The following is a 10,575-nucleotide window of genomic DNA, read 5'->3' on the forward strand; positions in this document are numbered from 1 at the left end:
TTTGGACTCCCGGCTTCTGCCTTCAACAGTGGTCAAAACCAGTTTTCTGAATCTTACCTTCAACCTGTTAATGCAAATGCTCCTTGCTTTCCAAATGGTACTCCTTGAAGTTTCACGATGTCAAATGTCTTGCACTAGCCTTAAGTAACTTACTATCCATATGTCAAAGTCAAGTGCACCCCCCCCCCCCCCCTCCCACCTGTATCACCAACTTGACCCCTGACGAGCACCCTTTCCCAATGACCCGCACAACTCTTTCAAGACACTCTATCGAAGCCCCCTGCCTCATCTTACTGAGGGTATAGAGTGGAAGGGGTTCAATGTGAAGACCAATACTTGCACGTTTACCTTTTGGTACGACAAAGGATTGTGAAGCGTCTGATGTGATTTACTGGCACTAGCCTCAAGATGCCAACCTGACACGACTCTCGCCAAACAATCCTCTCAGAAACCAACAAACGGTACATCAAGTCTGTACAAAGCAAATTGTCTAAATTAACAATGTATACAATGTAACAATGTCACATATGATAAATAAGTCATTGTCTATCTGTGGGCATTCCGAGAGATGGCATCTTGTCTTGTTGAACACTGACTGAGTGTTACCACAAGTCCAGTATACTCACACATGCTGTGCCTTTTAAGGTGTATTTGTTTGATTGTGTTCCATACATTAGATGTGTGGGTAGACTATATTTATATTTAGGGATGTTATACCTTTCAACATGTCAGGGATACTAATGACTAATGACGTTGCAAGCCTTTTTTCAGAATAGACCCTAAGCTGTAACTACATTTGTCAAACTCTCTGAATGTGAAATATAGAAATGTATGCATGTGTCCTTATTTGAAACTTTTTCCCCTCAAAAGTTGATAAGTAACTAATTTCTTTATGTCTTTTGTGTTGTATGTCATCATTCGAGAGGAGTAGTGTCAGTGTTTGTGTTAAAACCCAAAACATGGTCTTTCTCCCACCTGTAATCTAACCTTGGCCTCAACCTTTTGTTAGGAAGAATAAGTGAAATCCAAACAGTAATGAAATGACAAATGAGTAACGGAAATGCATGAATTCCATACTCTAGTATGTAGTGGAGCATAGTTTGTTTTAAGTAAATTCTCTCGTGTACAGAAAACGTTGGTCCGGTTTACTTGCCGGGCTCACTCCTAGAGCGCACCGCGAGCTGCGATGCTCATGAAATTACGGTGCAACGCAATTATTGTTCCTTTGAACCAGATTTTTTTTCAAAAGATAGATTTTAGTGCTTAATTATCTTAAGATAAAAATTCTTTCATTCATTTTGAGTATTCAATTACACTTAATATCTTAAATCATTGGCAAGCTTGTCCAAGTGAATGTTTTTATCTTGCTGCATTGTGGTAGATACATGTCCTTGTTGCTTAATACCCTTTCCTTCTTGTTGCAACGTGCAGATTGAACCTTTTTGTTTATTCGTCAATCTTTTCCAGGATGTGATTTAAAAAACACACCCATTGCTTTATTCTCATTTGACTGGATGCATTTAACTTTGGACGATAAAACTGGCCACAGATGTTGTGTGATTTCTGACAGCGGGTTCAGGCTCCGTAAAACTGAGGAGGTTTGTCCCGTCCGAAGACCACAGATAGTATTACGCTCCACAGGTAAGACAGAAAATAACACAGGTACGAGCGCTTGCAAAGCAACAATTTTTTTCATTGTCTTCTATTTTTATTTCTTCAAAGGTGGTTGCAAAGAAGGAATGGTGACATGAGGGCCTATGGGAGGGGAGTTATGCGGGTGGCGTGGTAATTGAGTCACCTATGAGGAGCAGGAAGGAGGGGCACATGCTGGGCAGTGTGGCTTCGGAGAAAGAGGTATTCTGTGTTGTTGTGTTGGACGGATCATGTTACCTAGATTCTGGTTCAACGTAAGATAAACAACATCTCAAGGATGTCCCGTAACTGCTCCACGACTCGGAGTTTACACTCGACCAGCCTGCAGGGGTTTAAAACTTTTATATTGTGACCGGTGAGGGGTAGGCGAGGTTTAAGTGTTGCAAAAGTTAAGGACCTACTATTGCGACACAGGATTCTTTCCACGGTTTCTGGATAGGAATTGAATCATAATGCACAATACGGCATAGATCAGAATGAATTGGCAAAGCTAAAAAACTGATCAACTCTGTAAATGATGATGAAGTACAGATTGTTGACACTTTGACAAAATGTCAATGCGCCACCATTCCTGTAATTATTTATAACCTGTAATATATACCTGTTTGGAATCAGTCTCACTTGAGTAAATACATTTGCTTGGTGTCCTTTGCATACTCTTTATTGTATATGATAGTCTGGTTCTATAACTATCAGGTTGCTATATTTATGCATCGATTATGATTTTGTGTAATGAATGTTGAATGTCTTATGACTTCACGCCATCTGCAATGAAAAGTTATGCTATTACTATAAAGTAATTGTACATACGACCATCATTCAAACATTATTCCTCCATTTTTATGTTTGATAATTTAGACTAAAAAATTTACTGGATTTTTGCCTCATTTAGTTACAATACCTTGCACCTTTGGGACTTCTCTGTAACCTATCGCTCTGTAACCTATCAAAGCAACAACATCTACTGAATTAATGCCAAATCTCTACACAAAAAAAAAAAGAAAGTCTGTGGTCTTCCCAATGGGTGTAAGCCAGATTAGGTTGCCCACACAGGGTAATTATACTGCATCGACTCCCGTTCGGATTGGCTGAGTGAAGAAGAATAGGAGCAGAATCACTCCCCTTAAATAAAGGCGCCTCTCCTTGATATGTGAGAGGCTCAGTCCCTGAGGATCAATTTTCCACTTGGCAGGTGTGGAAACACAAACACCCAAACCTGCGCCTTCAACCAAAACATGAGCTATACCGAATTAAAGAGACCACACATTCAAACACTGGAACGGTTCACACTCTTGGAGGCCCAAAGCATCACGCACCCTAATTTAACACATGGGGTCAAAATACATGCGCGGTATTTCAAGCACTTTAACGGCTGTAAGTTCTATCCAGTACTGTGGCAACAAAGGTCAGTGTGGGGACGTGGACACTTTAAACAACATGTTCCTACTGTATTGTGCCGTGATACATATGAACCCTGATTGCATGGTGGTAGAAACCAACGCTCTTCCATGGGCTCAAAAATGCGAATTAGAATCAAGCTTTTTGTGGTTTGAGTACGTTTATAATACCTGTATGAAAAGATTGTAAACATTGTGACAATGTGAAAAGGTGCCGCTCGTAAGCGAGAACCTACAGGGAATATCGGCCTGAATTGCCACAGCCTTCCCTCTGCTTTATGAGCTTTACGGTGACTTCCGCTCCGGGTTTTGCCGTCTGCCAGAACTGTCGTCTGTTTGGCGTTTCAACTCACAGCTCTCACAAGCAACAGTACGGCCACAGAACGACAGCTGTTGGACCAAAAAACAACTCCAAAGAAGATTAATGTTGCGTCCTTAACATGCTGAGATGTGAAGAAGCAATTTTTGCTAACCAGTATTTGCAGGTTTAGTCACGTCTTGTCATAGAGTTCGAAGTTTTAATATACTTAGACTAAACGTTATTATTCATGGCAAGATTCTCCCAGCTGCAGTAATTGTTATAGCAAGCAAACACGTTATACCTAGATGTAACTGTAGGATAATCAAGTGTAAATGTCTTGAAAAAGCGATCATGTGGATACTATATTTTTTCTGAGGTTAGTAAATAAAATATCCCTTAAATTATGTAAAACTGTCTTTCTGTGTAAGATTCAATGTGTGTGGGATGCAAATCACAGGAGATGGCCACTTCTCATTATCCTGGACCAAAAAGTGCCGATCAGAAGAAGATCCATGAAATGTTATGAATGACTACGGTCATTTTTGACCACTTTTGGGCGTTACTTCAAAGGAAATCAGCAATCCAAAGGATTTTCAAGGTCAACAATATGTTATAAACTCTCTTTCCTGGGATACGTGATGAATTTTTACATAGCAGATATAGGTATCACACCTCCAAATAGTTCCCAAATACACTTCATACATTATAAAAAAAGTTGTACCAATATTTGTTTGGCACTAAAGAATTAAAAATAACTGTAACAAGTTAGTGGTGTAATTGTGTGTATATGTGTAACGCTGAAGCAAACCCGTGAGTATTGATTTATGGTTGTTTGTGCCTACGATGACTATGTGCGAAAATTGCGTCGGGGCGCGTACAGTTTAAATTGAGACATCCATCGTGGTGCAGCAAAAAACACCCTGGAGACAATGATCCAAGAATAGTCAACACCTCTGCAACCTGGGCTCTACCTGGTAGTTTCTCTAGATGGATTTATCTAGATTAGCCTGCTAGGCCATGTGAGTACGTGGTACCTTGTGAAGTTGTGGTCATGAATCAAATTGGGTAGTGCTATTAGAAGTGACACCATATTTTATACACATGGGATGCGAAAGAGAGTGTCCCCCATTTCATGTTGCACTGCTGATCACACAATACGAATCGAATCAGCCAGTCAATAACACTTGGTGCACATGCTCTTGCGTGCAAAACAAATTCTTTATGATTTGTATGTGACATCATCTATATCTTTGAATACCCAAACTGTAAAGGAACATGTCAATGTCACATTTAAGACATTTCTAATGCTTGTAAAGCAAGTCAATTGTTTGCGTTCAGTACGGGTTCTAAATACATTAAATCTTCCGCTCCATGATGGTATTACCACCTTGGTCCACACCCCCTATCATGTAAGCAGCACACATTAATGCGCAATAGTGGTCCCAGCAGATTTACTGTCATGTGGCAACTGCCCTCCCATTCAAGTGTTGTACAGTCTAGCATGGCCTGGTGGGTGCGAGCATCATTAGTTACATGGTGTTATCTCCTTACCGAACACCAGACACACACACAAAACACACACAACCCACACCACCACACACACAACACACCACACACCCACACACACAACACCACACCACACACCACACCACACCACACACACACACACACACACACACACACAGAGCTAATAAGGACCAGCACCAGAAGCATCAGGGAAAAACGTCTTTGTCAAAAGAAAAAAAAACGGATCACAGGTGTGTCTTGGTTTTTTCCAAATTAAAATTGACCAGGTGTTTACAATACGGTGGTGCTCTGTCTGTTTACAGCCCCTTTCAGTGCTCAAATACTATTAACATATCAATTCATTGCACTTATCTTTATTACATTGTATCAGGCTGTTCATCATCTGTTTTGTAAATAAAGTTAATAGTTCATCTGCATACTACCCTTTTACCAGTTGTTTATTAATCAGTTTATATGCAATGGTTTTACTGGTCCGCCCACTTGAGATAGAACTGGGCTGCATGTTGCCCAACAACTAAATTAATGGATTTGACACACCTCTTATGTATTAAACTACCAGCAGTATAGTTATTAAATTAGCTCTCTAAAAATTGTGCTCGCACATCAATGCACGCAACATTACTCCAATTCTATACATGACCATAATTAATATTACTGACATAAAGTTCATATTATATTAATTTTTACTTTTCATAATTAGGTTTATTTTAATCATACAGTACAGTATTAATTGTACTTTGGATCAAAACAGAACCTTTATTACTAGATGAAGTATTCTATGGTACTTAACATTCAGGGAAACCTGAGAAACTTCTCCGGCCACGCATTATGGCAGCCGCGCTGCCTGAAGGACATTGTTGGGGCAAAAAACATCTAACACCAAGTGATGGAGAAATTAGTAACAGCTCCACCTGCTGGATATTTTTGTCTTGTACACAACAAAAGGCAACATTTTATTCACATTAAGAACTGACTGCTGCTGAAATGTTACAGTATTTGCTTCGCTGATGCATTTGGGAACACAGAATAGAAATGATGAATGGGAACATAAGAAATGCATCATACATTTACTGAATGTTAAATGAATATATATACACCCTCTCATTTACTTTTATCTCATTTAATTTACTTTCATTGAATTTTCTTTGTTTGTTTGACAAAGGGGACTGTAACGGAATTGTAGTCAAACTGTAAGCAACATTTCATAATATTGGTTAAGCTTTGATTTAAATTTTGTTCATTACACATTTAAAAGTTCACTTTATTTCTCATGTATTTATTTATGTTTATTACTTAAATGTATGCACTTGCAATTACCATATGCAAGTATTTAATATTGAACACTTCCTTATATTACGGCGTGTGTTGTGGAGACTAGCCAACTGTCTTATGTCACGACTCACCCACCTCCCCCCCCCCCCCCCCCCAGGTTGTTTAGCATGTAACAGGGAGGTGATGAGTAGCCCCGCTGTCCAGTCAAGGCTGATTACGTTAGTATGCTAAAGGGACGGCTCGTAATATCTGAGGGGGTTGTCCCCTTTGAGAACTAGCCTTCAAGACATTTGAGGTCACGACCATCCTGGTTCAAATCCAAATGGCATGGACATGTAGATACTATCATAGATGGCATCTATTAGTATTTTCAAGTGTGACCGATGGTGGACCTGTTTGTGCTGTATTCACAGTACGTGCTGAGGTTGATAATAGCATAAATACCAACCACTCTAGGCATTTAAACTGCTTTCCTGTGGGAGTATTTAGACTTGATTTCTCCTATTCATTCTTCATAGACATAGCTCTTAAATGCTTTTCATATCTTACTCTTGTAACCCAAGCCACGCCTCTCCAGGCATCTGTGAGGCCCCAACTTGACTGTTCCTTTAAGAGCTTTCTCTCGTGTACGTTTTCGATACTATTCACGAATGGAACAGTCACTCTTTGTTTCACCTTAAACACTGTGTAGCTGATTCTTATGGATGGATCAGTGAAGCACCATCTTTCTCGTGCCTTGCATGCAAGTTGACGGAACTTCACATTCTATTACGAATATTGAGAGTAACTCGCAAGATGCTCCTCAGTGCAGTTAAACTTAATGTGGGAAAATGTTTGCCTATTGTGAAAAACCTTTAAGTCTAGAATGACACATTTAAGACAATGATTATGTTCTGATATTGAATATGAATTTGATTGTATTTTCCAAAATGTAAATTGTAAGTTGTCAAGAGATGCGATTTAGAATGTAGCTCCACCTACTTAATTTATATCACATGTAGTATTAGAGTCAATGTACATAATATGTTTGCATCATGCCAAAGTCATTAAAATAACAATAATAATGAGACAGTTAGGTTAGGGTTAGAAAAACATCAAGTAATGCTGAAGTCAATGAAAATCAGACAAACTAAATCACATTTGCACATTTTATTTCTGAATTACCTAGGATAAATTTGTTTACATATGTAAAAAGAAACATTTAGAAGTTTTTACATGTATTGCATTAGTAAGCAGATAAACAGTATACACTACATCTGTGTTTTAATTCACAAACTTAACACTTTATAATACTATATATAATAATATAAATCATTTAATTTGATAGCGCTTTCTAACTCAAAGTTGCTTTACAACAGAAACAGTAAATAAATATATATATAAAAAAAAAAAAAAAACTAAGGATAGGCAGAACAGAAAGAGTGGGTCTTCAGACGGTACTGAAAAATGGTGACGGACTCGAGATGCGGATCTCATGGTGGAGGGAGTTCCAGAGCCTGGGAGCTGCCTGGAAAGGCTCTGTCCCCAAAACTGCGGAGCTTTGACTTGGGGACGTAGAGGAGAACGGCTGAGTTGGATCTGAGGGACTGTGGAGATTGGTTCATAATATTGTAATTCGTCTCTGTGTCTGTGGTGACTGCTTCCTGTGTGTGTGAGGTGCTTCCCAAATCCACCAGCACAGAAGAGAGAAGACGAAGAAGAGCAGATGGTGACAACTTCCTCTGTGCGGGTCAGGCAGGAGCTCGTAGTAGTTTCAATGGGTCTCTCAGCTCGTAATTGGTTGCGGGAGCAAGTAGGGTGCTAGAGTGGTCCAGTGGTCTGCTGTGGTTGCTGGGTCTGCCTGAGATGATAGGTTGGTTGACGTCCGTGGTCGTCCAGTGGTCCTGCTGTGCGTGCTGGGTCTGCCTGATGATATAAGGTTTGGTTGACGTCCTGGTCCATGGTCTGCTGTGGTGCTGGTTCTGCTGAGATGATAGGTTTGGTTGACGTCCGTGGCAGTGGTCTGCTGTGGTGGGGTCGCCTGAGATGATAGGTTGTGACATCCATTCTCAGCTGCCTGACGAGTGCCAAAATCCAGAGTAGTCCTGCTGCTAAAACAGACAAACAGTGAGTAACGTTGAACACAGCTATACAATATTGCACTGTTGGCAGCTATTTTGTTGAGTTTGGCCTCCATGCAAGAATGATAAACAATGGTAATATTCAGAAGGTTTCTGTATAAAATAATCCACCTGTGTAGAGTTAACTTATCAGTGCTTTATGTCCCTGCTGGTACTTCTCTAGTACGCCACGGCAAAACTGCTCTAGCTGGCCGTCCATTGTGTTCCTATGGAGGAGAGTGTTGCCAGCTAGGCACAACGCTATCCTTGGCGTCAACACTGCTCGGAATTGCCGTTTACACTCAAATTCAAATAATTTAAACTTTGACCTTTCAAGGCACCACCAATTCCAGAACATTCCTGCGCTGTGCTGTGCCCTCTCTGCGCCCTACCTCTTGGTTTTGTGCTAGGATCAGTGTAGGCGCTTTAGTGGGGATTACTTACTTGGCCAAGTGAAAGAAAGGCAACACCCCCGCTCTTTTGCTGGACTTGTAGTCATCCCAGTCCGTGGTCGTCCATCCTTCTCATCTGGTCCAGAGTAAACACCTAGAAAATATGACAGTATACATGAGTAAGATTGATTATGCCTTAACTATTCAATACGTGGATTACTGTCAATAATTGTTAACTTACCCTGGTATAGGCACTGCCTATGTTAAAAGCCAAAGAACACAACGCTTAACCCTACATTGCTCCCCATAGTCAGACTAGGGCCTGCACAGTAGTTGCTGCCATTACCGCTACATAATGCAATCAAATAATACCGTTTTATTTGATATATCCCGTTTACGAACTCTCGAAGTAGTTCACATGAGAAATTTGTTAAAACATTTGATCCATAACAGACAAATTAACAAAAGAAAAGAAATGAAATACCAATGGAATAAAAAGATTTACAAACACACCTTAAAAACATGACCAAAGCCATTTTAAACAGCACAACTGCTTTAAAAAGCATAACAGAGACTGCATGTCTTTGAGCAAAGTCCCCTATTTCCTTGCATTTCTGTTGAACATATTCAAATAATGTTGATTTACCTCTGGTATGGCATCTTTTGCTTAGTTAAAAAGTGATACCTTGGGAAAAACACTGAACCCCACATTGCTCCAATGGTCAGGCGGTGCCTTGCGCGGTAGCTTTCTGGCGATGGGGATTTGCGGATTTGTTATCGTTGTGCTTGTGATCTCTACACGGATACTTTATTTGTTTTGTTATTAATTTATTGTTGGAGTAATGTTTAACTAAATACTGCTTGACACCATGTGTGTTTATACACCATCAGGGCCATACTATGGTTTGTTGTATGGTATTGTAATATCTATGTTTGTTGTGTACATTTCTGTTTGTCTTTATTTTTAATATGACTGCATCATGGGTTAAGTGCCCAAGACAAATTTCCAACATGGCGGGACAATAAAGTTAATCTTGATCTAGTGTGTGAATGAAAGTGCTACAAAATGCAATTAACATGGTAACACATACTGTACATTACATTAAAGCTAACATTATTCAAAAGAGAAAATAACCCGATGCTAGATGCTACCTGAGTCAGCCAACCCCGCCAAAACATGGAAAGAATACATACTCTTTGCCAGCCTTCAAGATTTACAAGAGACAATCCTGTTTCCAGATATGCAAATAGGCCCTGGTGCAATACTCTACCAAGGAGTTTCTTACCCCTTAGACACAAAGGTTTCTAATCCTGCAGCAAACGTCCCAAACTCTGTCCTAATCAGAGTCGCTATCTTCAGTTCCTTCCATGTTATCAAGGAGAACATCCAGTATCTCCTGAATGTGGAGGGGCCGTGGCCTGAAGAGGAATGTGCAGACTCCCTTGAGCTGTCTTCCTCTCTTCTATGGTGTGAGGGCTGTGGCCTGGGAAGAGTGGTAACACATTGAGGCTTCCTCACAATTCCCCTTCAGCCTCTTCGTACTACCTGCAGTGTGTCACTCCTTCCCTGCTTCTCTTGTGGAGGGGCCGGGCCTGAAGAGGAGTGTGCAGACTCCCTGGAGCTGTCTTCCCTCTCGTGTCTGTGGCGAGGCCGAGCCTGAAGGAGTGTGCAGACTCCCTGGAGCTGTCTTCCTTCTTCTATATGTGGAGGGCCGTGGCTGAAGAGAGGGTGGTAACTCATTGATGCTTCCTCACAGTTCCCCTTCGCCTCATCTCTACTTACCTGCAGGTGTCACTCTCTTCCCTCTTCTCTTTGTGGAGGGCCGAGGCCTGAAGAGGAGTGTGCAGATCCGCTGGAGCTGTCTTCCCTTCTTCGGTCTGTGGGTGGGCCGAGGCCTGAAGAGGGTGTGCAGACTCGCTGGAGCTGTCCCTTC

This window comes from Etheostoma spectabile, chromosome 21, assembly GCF_008692095.1.
Source record: "Etheostoma spectabile isolate EspeVRDwgs_2016 chromosome 21, UIUC_Espe_1.0, whole genome shotgun sequence".
Classification (NCBI taxonomy): Eukaryota; Metazoa; Chordata; class Actinopteri; order Perciformes; family Percidae; genus Etheostoma; species Etheostoma spectabile.